The sequence below is a fragment of the Gymnoscopelus braueri genome, assembly GCF_963280865.1.
Source record: "Gymnoscopelus braueri genome assembly, chromosome: 3".
In the NCBI taxonomy this organism is placed as follows: domain Eukaryota; kingdom Metazoa; phylum Chordata; class Actinopteri; order Myctophiformes; family Myctophidae; genus Gymnoscopelus; species Gymnoscopelus braueri.
In genome coordinates this window covers 23,294,861-23,311,313 of record NC_137612.1, presented here as the reverse complement: position 1 = coordinate 23,311,313, position 16,453 = coordinate 23,294,861, and the positions used below count along the sequence as shown (strand labels likewise).

General features: G+C 42.0%; 1 protein-coding gene across 1 annotated transcript in view; it reads left to right on the top strand.

Moving 5' to 3' along the window:
* The first annotated feature begins 5,340 nt into the window (after positions 1 to 5,340).
* Positions 5,341 to 16,453, top strand: part of phc2b (polyhomeotic homolog 2b) — a 58,772-nt gene continuing 47,659 nt past the window's right edge. Inside the window, exon 1 of the mRNA XM_080422034.1 lies at positions 5,341 to 5,474. The gene's annotated coding sequence lies outside the window, so the exon portion shown is untranslated. The remainder of the gene's footprint in view (positions 5,475 to 16,453) is intronic.

Sequence of the window (16,453 nt, the reverse complement as noted above, 5' to 3'; positions counted from 1 at the left end):
GATCTACAAGCTCACAACGCGATGCATTGTGAGCTTGTATTATTTATAGGAAAGAAGTGGGGGGCCTAGTATAGACCCCTGCCAGACACCGGTCAATAAAGTATATTTAAGTGGGTAAGCCACACACATCGACAATATCATATGTTTTGTTCATCATTGATGGTGTTTTCTGAGACTGTACCTCACACTCCTCTTACTCTGTAATATCTATCATTTAACTGCTGTGTGCTGCCTCTGAATTTTCCGTGGAGGATCTATTCTATTATATTCTATACACACACACTGCCTTCCTACAAGTCATTAAGCGTCGTCTCATTTAGTTATTGTATGCCTGTTCGCACTCTCACTAAAGATGTTCACCACATGGGTGACTTCAGTTCAACTTCTAACTATATCTAGACTGTCAGTGCTTTTCAGCAAACTTGGATACCGATTCACTGCACAATATAGCTACTGTGCACCAACCTCAAAACTTTTACGCTCACTTTTAATTGGCCAGTAAGTGGACAACTTGTGTGTATTTCTTGCAATGTTATCCCATCATGTGGTTTGAATGCTCATGCAAAATTGCTGCACACACACACGCACGCACGCACGCACGCACGCACGCACGCACGCACGCACTCGCTCACTCACTCACTCTCTCTCTCTCTCCCTCTCTCACACACACACACACACACACACACACACACACACACACACACACACACACACACACACCCGCACGCACGCACGCACGCACGCACGCACACACGCACGCACGCACGCACGCACGCACGCACGCACGCACGCACACACGCGCACACACAAATCATGTTATATTAATTTTCAAGGGTGGGGCATGGTGTCAGATGCATAACATTGTGACAAAACAGCTGCAGAGTCAAACATTTATTGACTCAAAAAGGTTAATGTAAGTCATTCTGAAGATGATACAACGTTAATCCTAACTGAAAATATTAGGAATGCAGCATTTATATGGGGATTAACTTAATGTCTTTCCAAGACAAGCGTATAATCTTGTCCCATATGCATAGACATCACGTTGCTTGATAACACACACTGTGTGCATTGTTGCTCATTTTATTTTTTATTTTTTTATCAAGAACACCAAAGAATTCTCTTCTCATCACTTTGTCAAGTTGATCTCATTAAATAATGTAAAAAGAAAACAAAAATCATAGGGGTATATTTGTGCATACTCTTTCAAATGGGAATGCTACTTTTTGCAACCTAAATACAGCCTACATCAGTAAGCTTTGAAAAATTACATTAAAATAGAAGGATTTTAATGTTATTGTTTCCAGTTTGTCGTATTTCTATGAAGTCTACATATTATTAGCAAAACAGTTATGGTGAAAATATATTTATAGCCGATAATGGTACTCACCTCAGTGTCATATGGGCCTTTCACAAGAGTAGTTTTCTCTGTGGCAATAAGCTGCGACTGAGACACAACCATCCTTAGCTGTCTCTTTTCAAACTAAAGGAAATTAAAGAAGAAGAAAAAATATCACATTGGAAACAGAAGAGCAGAAAATAAAAGACAAAGAGAGAAATCAAAGATGTGTCAGCATCTCAGTTTGTCACTCGATAAGTCCCAGTCACTCACTGTCCATCTACTCTATCTCACAGACACACACACTCACTGTCCATCGACTGTCTCACAGTAGTTCCCCGCCCCTACGTTTTCTCCATCACCTGATTTTGTAATGCTATGAAGTCATTATGTGTCCTGGGGAAAAAGATGACCCATCATGGGGTTTCAAGGCCATTTCCCTGAAGCTCCATGAAGAATTTGGATCAAGTTCCTGTGGTAGTTAATTTAAATCACAATGAGGCCACCTCTCATCTATCAACATAATTCTCACAGGATGTACTGTTTTCGCTGGCCTCTTGAGATTTCATTGCTCAGGGCAAATCTTGGCCCTAATTGAAAACAGATCTATACATCTCATGATTAAACAGAGTTAGCATACTGTTTTCTGATACGGTTTGATTATGCCTTTCACTGAAATTGATTTTGAACGCATGTTAAAGGTTAAATCCTAGGGTTCAACATAGGACTTGGTAATTAACCGAAAATATTTCGAAACCGACAACATTTAGAACCAATAACCGAAAAACAAGTTAAATATTTTTTCTATTGCTTACATATCAACAAATCAACACGAAAAAGTTCTAATAGATTTTTTAAAATAATCAACTAAATCAATTAGTCTGATTAAGCACTTAAACTGTATTTTAGTTCGTTGTGCAATGGTGGCAGGTACAAATAGCAAAAATAGCTGGTCTACAAGCTCACAACTTGTCGCAATGTGACACATTGTGAGCTTGTAGATCTGTGAATTCCACTATTTAAAAAAATACTTGACTGTATACTTTCTGTAATATAGCCTTTTTGTGTCCTAATTTAACCAGGTGAAACATATTGAGATGGTTCTCTTTGCCAAGGAAACAATAAGCAGGGAATAACACACAATACAAAACAAAGAACAAGAAAAACGTTTTTTAACATCTGAAGTAAACTTTTAAAACCATGTAGTTTCATATCTTTCTGGAGTTTATTCCAGGACCGTGGAGTGTAAAAACGAATATGCCATCTTCACAAATTCTGTGGACGATAAGGGACAGTAAAAAGTGTCAGGTTATGGGAGCAGAGGACGAATTTGAAGGCATTTTAAATAGCCAGGGAGTTGCCCATTGATGGCTTTATGAAAGTTGATGATGTTTTCTACCAGCAGGGGGCTGTGTTATAGCTTCAAAATGGTCACCTCATCCAGCTTCCAGCCTATTAGGCCTACATCTGTCTGGATGTTCTGACTATGAGAGACGAAAAGAAAAGAAAAGAAAAGAAAAGAAAAGAAAAGAAAAGAAAAGAAAAGAAAAGAAAAGAAAAGAAAAGAAAAGAAAAGATAAGAATGTCATGAATGCAGTTTCTTCCTCTGTGGAATTTGTTATATGCCTATAATTATCAATGATCATGATTATACAATGAAACATCTGGACGCAAAATTCCAGGGGGGGGGGGGTCTATTAAAGCTCGATTTGATTTGATCTTTATTTATCTTGAACAAATAATACAAACAAACTCCATACATCATCAGCACAATAACAGTACAGTGCACATGCAAAAAAATATTTTAGTTCATTTAAAAGAAAAGGGAAAAAAGAAGTGTGCACATTTTAGTTTCTCGCATATAGCAAGTTTCTGGGTCTGGGATGCATTCAGTGTTGTTGGCTGAAAGCATTTGGCAACTCTGTAGAGAAAAAGAAAGGCACTTTGTGCAATGACAGAGAACAGAACACTCTGGTCCCTGCATGGGTTTCTTAAAACCGTGGATCAGTAAAGCTGAAAAGGGAGTCTTCATAAATATTCCAGTATATCCTACTTTTCTCAGTTTCTATACGCACACCATTACATCTGGCTCATGATATTGTGTAAAACATAACGTAGAAGAAGTTCAGCGGTGTAAAGTAACTAAGTATATGTAATCAAGTACTGTACTTAAGTACAATTTTGAGGTATTTTTTACTTTCCTGGAGTATTTCCAATTTTGAATACTTTTACATCCACTCCACTACATCTCTGAGGAAAATATTGTACTTTTACTCCACTACAATTATTTGAAAACTTTAGTTTCTATAGTTACTTTGCAGATTTTGATTATTATTACAAAACATATTACACTTTAGGGCACTTCAGCCCTATATACATTTCGGCCATTTGAAAATAGCCGATATACAAGCTCAAGCTTGTAGATCTGCTATTTTCAAGATTCTTATATATTTTATACATTTGAAAACTTGTGAAATGGGACATTCTGCATAATGAGTAGGCTACTTTCTACTTTTGGTACTTTAAGTACATTTTGATACCAATACTTTTGTACTTTTACTTAAGTACATTTTGAATTACGGACTTTTACTTGTAACTAAGTATTTCATACATTTACTTAAGTAAGACATTTGAGTACTATTTCCACCACTTCCTCATTGATATCATGTAGCCTGGCTGGCTGCAAGCCCATCATACAGGCCATTGGGGAATAACTGGGTTTTCTGTCACTGTACCAAGTCCATGCTGACGCTATAGGATCAAGGTATCCGGGGAGCTATGAAATAGCAGATAATTAACTCGTGGGCCAACCAAATAAGTCATATTCTGATCAATTATTCAGTGTTTGCAGGCCTCCTCATGTTGCACACACAACAACACAAAGGTGTTCCCTGAAATACTACTGCTGTTCATTCTATGATGGGTCATTCATTTCCATGTGAATAGGCCTACATGGACACACATTTTAAATAGCAGCAGGATTTTTTTGGTGAATGGAGTGAATACTGTATGTATGTACAGTCATGATGAGAGTGATTCTGTTTTTTCCAAGGATAAAATTATGGAACTCGCAATCGCTAATTGTTTGTATTCGTAGCCTACAAACAGAAATTATAATATGAAGGTTTTGTTTATGACAGCCAAAACATGCATAGCCATGAATCCTTATAGTGCAACTGATCATAGCATCTAATCACACACACACACACACACACACACACACACACACACACACACACACACACACACACACACACACACACACACACACACACACACACACACACACACACACACACACACACACACACACACACACACACACACACACACACACACAATTAAAGTAAAAACATATAATGCTGATGTAGGCTATAGACAATCCTTATAGATATAGGCTATACAAACAGCCAGACATACACACACACTCAATTAAAGTAGGCAAATATATATATATATATATATATATATATATATATATATATATATATATATATATATATATATATATATATATATATATATATATATATATATATATAATGCTGATATAAACAAGACACACTGAATAAACTAAAGTAGCCCAAAAAATATATATAATGCTGATATAAACAAGACACACTAAACTAAAGTAGCCTACAAAAATATGTATAATGCTGATGTATAAACAACCATCCTTATAGGCTAGACAGACAGACAGACAGACAGACAGACAGACAGACAGACAGGCAGACAGGCAGACAGGCAGACAGACACGCGCGTGTGTGTGTGTATACAATTGCTACAAACAACCTAGACATGGGTTAAATCCCCATTGTTGTTACTATGGAGATCATGACAGTTAGCTGGGACAGACCTGACAGGGGATGAGGGGGGCGAGGGGGGGGTCTGAGGGGACGGGGGCGGGGTCGAATACCGCAATTCCGCCGGCCATTGGACGAGCGCGGTCACGTGAGTCACGGGTTCCTCTCTCTCACCCCTGCTCCTCCACTGTTAGCTTGGTTCATTCCAAGACTGTCGGATAAATAAAAGCCACATCCATGCCTGAAATGGAGTAGAATAATACCAGGGTAAACAGAGTGCAGCAGTGCCGGAGCACCCCGGAGGGAGCACCCACCAGGCCTACCGCCCAAAGGTATGGCGTTTAAAACACGTTGTTGATTTCAAGTGCATGTTGTTGTGCCTCCAGCGGCCTTGAGACTCACAGACCCCCCTCCGGCTTGCATGACGATCAATGGTCGTAGCCATATGTGTGTCGGAACGCCGTTGAGTTGATCCTAATCTGATCGATCGCCCCTAGATCTCCGCAGACACACATTAACACGTTTAGCTTGATCGCTAACTGAAGTCTGCAGCGTCTACAGAGGATTTCGCTACGTAACTTGCACCAGTAGTAAAAGTAAGCCTTTGCTTAGAGAGATGTGTGTGTGTGTGTGTGTGTGTGTGTGTTGGTAGTTGCTGCAGCTGGCATGCCGTTAAAGTGACGAATAAACTAGACTAAAGTGCTCCTCGGAGCACAGGTCTTCGCCAGGTCAGGTACTGGTAGGTTATGGGTGGCCTCCTGGTGGCGCTATAATAGGCCAACGTGAAAAGGGTGGCATTTCTGCCTCGGCCTTTCACGGCAATCGGGAGCTGTGTCCATGATTTCGAGGCACACAACAAAATTGATGTTTTGCAAAAATCAGCCTGCTGGTGGCGCTATAAAAGGCCAATGTGAAAAGGGTGTCATTTCTTAGTGGGAATATGTGTGCAAAATGTCACGGAAATCGCATGCTGTGTTTGTTATTTGAGGCATTTGTTCAAAACGGAGCACTCCTGCAAACTTTGGAAGCCGATCTTAGCCAATCAGGATGGTATATGAAAAATCTGAAAGAACCGTTTTGTTTAATGACTATAGAGATAGTGGCCGATCTGAAACATTTGGGGAAGAGGTTCTGCACTGGCATCCAGGGTAGTGTGCGTGCACAGTTTCGCTGCGATCGGCCCAACGGTGCCGGAGATTAGCTGCTCACAGACATGGACACACTCACAGACTGACTGACACGGTGCAAAACACGCCTTCGGCCTGGCGGAGACAATAACATTTAGCCTCTGTGTGTAAGGAGGCCGTCTAATAAATAGTACTGTTAATAATTCCGGGGAGGATGTACTTGGTGGTTGAACCCTGCACTTTGGAAGTGAGGTGGAAAATTGAGCGAAGTGGCCTTTTGAGAGGCTTCAACTCTGTCCTTTGGGTCATGACCCTTTAGATGGGGGAGGGGCCTTGCTATTTTGACAACTGCACACTCTCATCGCTGTAGTGGCCATGGGGGGGACGGGGGGCATGGTAGATTTGGAGCAATGTGCCCATGTCTTTTCACTGACCCAAATGTATCCAAAACAACATGAATGGATGTAATGAACCCCCCCTGTATGTTCACTCAGGCATGTGTTTGTGTATGACAGTCACTACACACCCCCTGCCATCATCTACCAGTCAGCCTGAACTCTGGAGACGGGTTAGTGTGTTTGAACAGTCATTTTCTTATAGAATGAAAGGGCTCTATATCTAATGGTCCCCATAGAAGCTCCTAGAATTTCCACAAGGCTTCTGAGGTTAATTGTAGGGGGAGACTGTTTTATCCGCTCAATATGACAGCAAGGCTATTATTACGGGATACAGTGTCTCCCTCGGGACCTCTTAGGTCACACAGCGCTGGGAGAATCAGCCAAAGACAATTCTTACCACTTTCATCCACATAGCCGTAGCTGAAGCTTGTCTAGTGCAATACAGTACAATACTTTGATATTTGGATAAAATATTGCTATTCATTGGGTATTAGTGCTTTGGGCTATGGTTGATTTGTGTGTGTGTGTGTGTGTGTGTGTGTGTGTGTGTGTGTGGGGGGGGCACGTGTACAGTATAGTTACAATAAATGGTGATCTTATCATACAGGGCCCCAGCGTCTCCTTGTCCATACACTTCAAGCAGAGATGCTCCGACTGGGATGTTAAGAGGCAATAATGATCATTGATCGTGTAATAAATACTATATTGGTATTGGCTAAGATGATCATGAGATACTTTACCATGGCTTGGTAATTAAAGTCCAGTCCTAGGCTAGCTAGCATGGCAACTGCCATGTGTCCATAAACTGCCATGTCTAATGTTGTTCAGTGGTGTAACAACTTTGTTACTAATACTTAAGTCATTTTTGTTGTATATATCAGTGGTTCTCAACCTTTTCAGGCCGTGACCCCCCAAAATAATTATATTTGAACTGGGGACCTCTCACCTGACAAGCACTTGGAATGTAGGCATTCAATTTAGTTTGACTCGGTTCCACAGATACATTTTGTGAAAATAGCCGATCTACAAGCTCAAAGTCGTTGTGAGCTTGAAGATCGGCTATTTTCCAAATTTTTGCCTCTTTCTTATATTATTTGACAATTTGGCCAATGTTCGAACAGTTTTGATAGTACAGTAATTTTTATTTAATTTTTTGGGGTATTAAAAAGGTCTCAAAAGTCACTTCACTGTCATCTGCCCCCCCCCAAAAAAAAAATCATGTGGGGACCCCCTTGGGGATCCCGAACCTACAGGTTGAGAACCACTGGTATGACAGGATGTATGACAGGATCATTTCTGTGCCAATCCTTCATATTGAACAGACTTAAGGCTTTGATATTGAAATTGAGAAGATAGGAAGTAGGTATTTCAGTGTGTGCATGGGGCCTGGCACGGAAGCGTCTTTGTGAGAAGAGTAGTCGAGGAAGGCTGGCATGGTGAAAGTGTTTCCATGTTCATATGAATCATGAAAGGTTTTTGCGTTTTGTTTATGTTTGAGCGGCTGGCTGACTGGTAGGCTTATCTTACAGCTGCCATGTTTTTTAATTAGATTTAAATTGTGCAATTGTCTTCAGGTGAACCGAACACATACTAAAATACATTAGCATACTTTTCCTGCTGCTCATTTAAATACCTCTCCATCCCTCCTACACACCAGCTTGCCTACTGCAAATAGTTATTTCAATTAACAGCTGTGGTTATAAAAAGCCATTGTTATTTTGCCATCAGACAATGGTCATCATTCCCAGTCAGGCAGTCACTATGTAATGTTACTGATGTGTTAAGTAGGGTTGGCTGGCCGTGTCCCAAATATTCGGATGCTTGTTTAACAGGTTGCTATAACATTCAAACAATAATTTCAGCATTCAAATGTTTCATGTGTCCTATTACACACCGCTGATGAGGAGTGTATCCACTCTTTTTCAATATGCTCCCATGTTGATCTGCCGCTGGCTGTTTGTGGATGTTTTGCCTAGTGTTGTGTGGGAGTGACGCTAAAAAGGTATTTGGGACAGCCCTGGTGTTGAGTGAGCTTTGGAAAAAAAAACTAAATAATAAAAACATTTTTTAAAACTTTGTTTCAACAACAGTGAAGGTCAATGAACAGAAATTTCCAAAGACTTGTCAACACCGCTATCATCTATTCACTGGTGCTGAATACGTTGGAATAGTGCATGAGTTGCTCACTGTCAGTTGGTGAGTTCACCAACTGAGAGTTCAGAAGTCATGGATTACTTCTGAACTGCAAATCACCAAGAAGGGATAAGGGGAAATGAGTCCGGGCATGCATTTGAACACTGCTTCCTGGGGTAGACACTAAGGGTTGCCCTATTGCCCGGGGCAAGTACAAAAACACTTTCGGGCAAGTGGAGTTTGTTTTCTGGTTGCCCGAACGGTCAAGTGGGTTTTGCTACCCCCCCCCCCCTCCCCCACCCCTTTCATTCTTTCAGTTTGGAGTGTTTTTAGAGATTCTGAAGAACTTTGATTCTTTCAGTTTGGAGTGTTTTTAGAGACTCTGAAAAACTTTCATTCTTTCAGTTTGGAGTGTTTTAGAGAAATAGCCAATCTACAAGCTTGTGTCACATTGTGTTGCATTGTTAGCTTATGTATCTGCTATTTTCAGCAAGTATTCCCCCCAGAATAGGGATGCTAGGGTTCAAGTGGCTAATTGCAAGCTGTCACGGTTCTTGGCTGTGCTGGAATAAACTTTCTGTGTGGATTAATCTTGGTCAGAAGATGTGGGTGGTTGGTTGCAATTCTCATGCAGAATGGTGAGATTGCAGGTTGCTTGATTTCTATTGCGTTGCTGGGCAAGACTCATGGTGGTTTTGTGTTTTTATCACATTTATTATTAATGTATATTTTGTTGTAAATCAAAAAACTGTCACAAAACAGAAACGCATACCACAGAAACTTTATTGTGGACAATTATCACGCTGTATGGTATCCACAATGATTCTCTAACAATGATCCGTTCACTGTTATCTCTTGGCCTACTGTAGCTGATCTTTTTATGCCATGACCTCGAGTCAGACATACTGACATTGACATAAATGTTGTGTGAAGGTCTCTGATGATGCGAAGAAAGCACTTTCACCTACACACGTGTTCTTCACTGCTGCTCGTGCTTAGCTTATTTTTTCCCCTTGCATGTGAAGCATGCCTGCGTTTGATGGCCTTGATATAGAGTGGGCCTGATTGAAGCAAGTTGCTAATCTGATGGCTTTGGAGGTATTTATAGATCAGAGAAAGAATCTTTTGTCTTTATGTCTGCTCCCCCTCTTTTATGCTCTCTGTCTTTCTGCCCGATTTCCCTGCAGGTTTATTTTAGTAGCTATTATTAGAGTCACATGGATGTTTAGAGCTTGTCAGGATTTTAGCACTCTGACACAAAGGGATTAGGGGTTGCATCCCACAGATGTAGGCAATGTCTAAAATGAACCTTAACAGAAAAAGACCAGGGTTTGCTGGGGACCATCTAGTGTGACAGTTTTATTGTATTTGCTCAGAGTGTGGCTGCTTGTGTTGGGATGATGGGACACACACACACACACACACACCCACACACACACACACACACACACACACACACACACACACACACACACACACACACACGCGTACACGTGTTCAGAAAGCTGTGTACATGTACCTGGAATGTGGCCAGCGTCTCTTTTGTGTTGGCCTACTCAGCTGTGTAAGAAGGAGTCCATCTGAATCAGATGTCTCAATTACAGCTATCAGGCGGATCTGGCCTGGTGATCAGGGGTATCTCTGTGTTACGTATCCCAACAAAGGCTGCGTTTCCTGCTTTAGTTGTTTGGTCATAGGACCCTTCAGCCATCTTCAATTCAGGGCATGTCGCTTAACCACTTAAACCCTATCATTGACTGGGGTCCCCCAGGGGTCGGTATTTGCCCCCCCCCCTCTACATCAAATCTATTCACCAAATATAGCCGATATACAAGCTCAGTCACAATGCTTGTGCTACTTTTTGCTACTTTTGCTGAATACCTGCCCTGTATTCACAGATTGTTCGCCTACTATGACATGCACCCTAGGATTCATGTGGTTAAACAAATAGGTTATACTGCCACTTTTCTGTTACTGATTTTAATTTGATCTATGTAGTGTGGATATTGGACAAACTGACTTATTGTTGACCTAGGCTCAGTGTAGCCTGACTGGGTTCAACTCCCGATCCCAACGGTCTTTGCTGCATGTCACTCCCCATCTCTCTCTCCCCATATCCTGTCAGCCTACTGTCCTGTCAATAAAGGCATAAAAGTACCCAAAGATTTATCCAAAAAATATATATAATATATACTTATTGTTGAGATGTCATAGGTTCATGTTGGCTTGGCACACAGTGATGGTGTTTTCTTTTTTTCTCTCGCAATTTAGTCATTATCCCTGTCACTACTAACCCCTACAGTTGGTCATGTGGGAGGGTTTAGACGAGCACAGCTGATACACATTAAGTTGCTTGACGCTTCTGTGTCACCTGACAGTGAGGAAGTTCACTGAGAGGGCATAACGCATGCAGAAGAACATGCTATCCGACCTATTCTTCTCCCTGTTGGAACAGGCTCCCCGACCAACCTGAGTCGCTAGTGCAGGCAGGGACAGAGACCGCCCTCCCCTGCCCGACGGCTTCCCACCACGGCCAGTTGTGTTTGTTGGAGCACCCAGCCAAGCGGGATGCACCACAGAGGATTCAAACCCGTACACTCCGCGGTGATGGTCACGAAGGTTTCCTCTGCACCTTCCAGATGCCCCTCATACAGTGATGGTGTTTTCAGAGTGCTGAGATTAGACCAAAATTAGTCTGTGTGCATTGCAGGGCTCATGTGATTAAATGCCGCTCCTCACAGAAAAAATATTATTTTTAAATGAATTGACACTGTTGGTGTATTTGGCTTCCTGCTTAAGCCTAATTTATGTTCCGTTACGCCACGGTGTCGCTCGTTGAAAATAACAGATTTTCAAGTGAAATGTAAGCTTGAAAATCTGTTCTTTTGGACAAGACACATCATGTCAATCATGCCATTACTCTACTGAAGGGAGGAAATTGAACTGATATTTGACTTGTTAAACATGCTTGCCCGAACTGTTTCCAGTTCTCCAGGACATGCTCGGCATAGTTCATCTCTCCACCTAAAGGCCTTTACTCATGACTCCTAACAACAGTTCTTTTGGGGAAACAAACAAACAAACGCTCCCGGTGTGTAAGACCCGTCCCTTAACATGGATGGTGTTAACAGTTTTAGCTGCATCTCCATTTAAGATGATAACCTTTGATGAATTTAATAAGTGTTCTTTCTGTATCCTATCTGCCTTTTCCTTTTGACACAGGACAGTTGAGACGCAGACTAGAGGCCTAGGGCTTCAGCTTGTACAGGCCATTTATTTTATATTAGCCAGCTCCCCAGAAGAGCTTATTAGGGTGTTAGTGTTCCCAGAATTGATGATGCGTCTAGCCTTTGTGCTGAAGGAGGAGTTTGTTTGTATTGGAGACCCATGCATTACCAGCCTTTTGGTACCTCTCCTTTCTGTTTACCCAAGTATCTCTTGGCTACTTGGGACCCCTGGGCTGTCAGATTTTAAAGGTCCAATCAATGTCATCAATAGCTCATATCAAACCGAGACACATCTATCCCTATTCTTTCCACCCTATTCTGAGTTTCTGACCCCCACCCCGCCCATGTCTCTCTCTAGGCTCACAAATGTCTCCTCTGCCACCTAATCTATATGCTAATGAGTAGATTATAATCAATGGGGTTCGTGCATGGATGACCCCAATCAATACACTAGCACATGACTGGCTACATTTTATATCGTTGTTGTCGGGTAGAAACCTTGTATGTCCTCCTAAACCGTGACTTTTCAGGAAATGGGGGGGGGAAAAAAAGAACCTGTGCTCCAATGCATCCAATGTAGTTATTTAGTCACAAGCACTTAAATACTTTCATTAGTTCAATATTTCTTAAACCGACAGACACACTTAATCACTTTCAAACATCCTATATTAAAATTGGCTTATGGGAGGTGGATCACGGCCAAGTCTGTATGACTCAGACATAACTACGCCCATATATAGGCAGGACCACGGCCACGTCACTATGACTCAGACATAACCATAAACAAACCCGATATACACCCATATATAGGCAGGGCCACGTCACTATCAGACATAACCATAAACAAACCCAATATGCCCATAAATACAGGCATATATGAAGAGCCGGTTGTCCAGAGCCACAGATCCGACGGCTATGCCCATATATGGTCATGTGCATATACAGTATTGGACCGACGACTTCTAACTTGGCGTGCGCATCGGCAAGGACTCGAGGGAATGCGGTGCCCACCTAACCTCACTCCGTCAAATGGAAGAAGCTTGCGACACACATTTTGTTTCACAGCGTACTTGCATCTGAGACTTCGGGCGCAGAATCGATGACAGACGGAGTTTCATTTTTTCAAGCTACTAGGCAGGTGATTGGATGATCCCGCCCCTAGCAGCCGCTGATTGGTTCGTATGCGCAGCGGTTCGGGCAGCTTTACTCTGTGAGCAATCCCAGACCCTCCTTCCTGAAACCAAATGCAATGCAATGCATGAGATTTCCGGAGGGAGGGGGTGTTTACCAGGCTAGTGCCCACCGCCAAGTTGTTCGGATGTGGTTGTCCAGAACTGCCAAAACTACTGATATGTCCATAGGCATGCCAATATACAGTATGTGCATATTTACACGGCCCAAACCTCTAGTTTTCTGAAATCATAGATCTACAAGCTCACGGCGAGTCGCTTGTAGATCAGCAATTTTCGCTACTTTTGTGCAACACTAGTAAGGAAGGCACGAAGTAAGGCATTAATTTTAAATATGGAGATACAAGGTTTCCACCCAACAGCGATGATATGTCTAGACTCGAGACAGTTTTGTTGGTGTGTTAATTTGGAGTAGCAGCAGACCATAAGTATGCTATTATCAGACCATTTCTCCAGGTTTATCGTTCCAGCCTCTTGCGTAAAAACAAAAGCAGTCGTCATTAAAGAGGAAAATTCAACTGCAAAGATATCCCATTTTACTTTTATATGGGCAGTTTGTAATTTTTTTGCCTTTCTTCTTTATCCTCCCCCCCTCCAAACTGCCATAATGAGATTGTTTTTCATCGTTTTTCATCAGTAACGTGCTACTTCTCACAGATTCTAATTTATATATAATTACGGCATCAAGCTGTACCACGATTTGGCTAATCCTTGCCACTGATTTAGTTGCCATTTAGTAGGTAATGGCCTGGGCCTGGGTTATCTTTGAGAGACACCATTTTTGGTAATCCCTCTGGCTCAATTGCATCTCCAAATTGAGGATGATTAGTCTTAACTGGGATGACAATCGGTTAGATTCCCTCTATGTTTAAGTAGCCTAACTGTTCTAGACTTTTGACCTAGGTTGAACGATAAAACAAAATAAGTCTACTCTAAGCTGCAGATTATTTGTGAAAAATGGCCATGCATTTTGGAAACATGGTCTGTACATGTAAATGACCCAACCTGTGCTCTAGGCTCTAGCATGTCAAATATGAAAACTACGTCAATATTAAACTCCTTTGTCTGTAGGCCAGACAGCTGGAAGGGGGCAAAGCTTAACAGCGAGTCACTCGCTATTTTTAACAGCCAATCTGACATTTTAAGACATCTCCCCAAAACAGTGTTATTTATTAGCCAAAGTAAGTGAACAAAATAATAAAAATACTTCAAGTCTGAATTTAGCAGCGTTTGCTTTGTGACTGGTGTTGATTTTCCCAACCTGAATAATCTTTCTAATGTACCACTCAAAATGCCAACCGCACTATCTCTGATTATTATATATATTTTGTCATGCTATAACTATATAAGAGGATTGAATATTAAAAAATATTTGAATATCAAAAATATGTATTTTTGATGGTGATTATCTTCCATTATGTGATGGAGGGCCCTCAAAATTCAGTATTCTGGCAGGAGGGGAGGGGGAGGGGAGAGTAAAATCATTACCATCATCTTCATTAGAGAGCGATCCGCTGCCCAATCAGCATGCTGCGCTTCACAGGGATTCCATAGGCACCCCGTTGGCTGTCGCTAGGATACCAGATAATCAGGAGGCAGGCCGGGGCCTGGTTGGTGGAGTTGAGTGTTGATGCTGGGACGAGGAGCGAGGAGCTAACTGTGTGTGTATGTGTGTGAATGCATGCATGCATGCGTGTGTGTGCGCACACATTTTGGGGGGGGGTGTTAGACAACCGGGACAGAGGGGGTTTGGATACAACACAGAAATCCAGTTCTCACTGACTCAGTCACAACAAGCCGGAGACTCAGACAGACAAAGAGGAGCAGGAGGACCGTAGAGGAGAGAGGACAGCACAGTCCCTGGGGATGGGGCATCATACCCCTGCATCGCGTTGGGGGCGCCAGAGGAGGTAGGGGAAAACACCCGGGTTAAGGGGGGGGGGCTTTGTCTCAGCATCATTCAAGTAAATTTGCCAATATCACCCACTGTGTGTGTGCTCTCTGTGCTATCGATCTACTGTACTCATTTGACTTAATGTGCACCTGTGGTATTTATTTAATGTGGGCCGTTTGTATGCGTCTCAGAGGGGACTTAGGGGCTGGATGCTGATGGAGCTTGCACTTGCTTGTACTGGGCTCTTAGTGTTGTAGAGACAGCCAGTCTGTCTCTCTCTCTCGCTCTGTCTCTGTCAGCTCTTGCAGACTATGCAAATCCTCAGACAGTCACTTATTACAGTCTCATAATGCCGGCTTTAGCAGATCAATAAGTATTTTGTGATGTTGGCGCCCGAACATTTATCCCATCTTTTTAAGAGAGGAGGCGAGAGACGGAGGCCTGCCATCATCATGCCCTCTTGTCATTCTCAGTGGGTTCACCAGCTTTCAAGGTGTACCAGATTTGTCACTCTAGCCCCATTTCATGAAAAGGTTACCTCAGCCACTAGCCAGAATGTTCAATCTTTTCAAAGGGGGATGGGTTGACCGGGTTCTCCTTAGCTCTCCTGCACTGATGGATGAGTGACTCGTCTCTGAGAGACAGGGGGGGGGGGGCAGGAGGCATCATTACCAGAGGGGATTCCCTCCTCTCACCCGTACATCCCCTCACAACACGATGTATGTGGCAATGACAGCCAGACGGTGACTAAAATGACCACATACAACATGCAGGGAAAGCTTTGGGGGGATGATGATGTTGTATACAGCCAAAGAAAAATAAAACGTGCTCGAGTCAGACTGGATGTCAGCCATCAGTTTTTCATGAACAGACTTAATTATAGGTCGGAGGCTCATTCATATGTTGTGAAATGTAGGATCCAGTATAGGACTAATGCAACACTGATGTTATGGTTTCTTTGTTTTGGCTCATTATGGATGTATGATTCCCATTAGTGGTTTTATTGTATTTCCAAATCTGATTGCATTTAATTTTTCATATGGTGTTCAGTGCTCAGGTTTTTTTTCAGTGTGTGTGTGTGTGTGTGTGTGTGTGGGTGTGTATTGAGAATGCTTAGGGACCATCTATTACTAGGGGATTATTCCTCCACTGTTCACACAGTATGGCAATGGTTAAAACCAGACTAAAAGACAAAAAATAAGATGAATATTAAGACATTACTCTTCGTTAGTTTTTCAAATTGAGTTTGGGTGAATTATTTTTCTAGTAAGTTGTGTTTTTGTTTCAGTTTCACTTAAAGGGGAAGCATACCAAGCCTTCATTTCAGCTATGAGTAACTGTT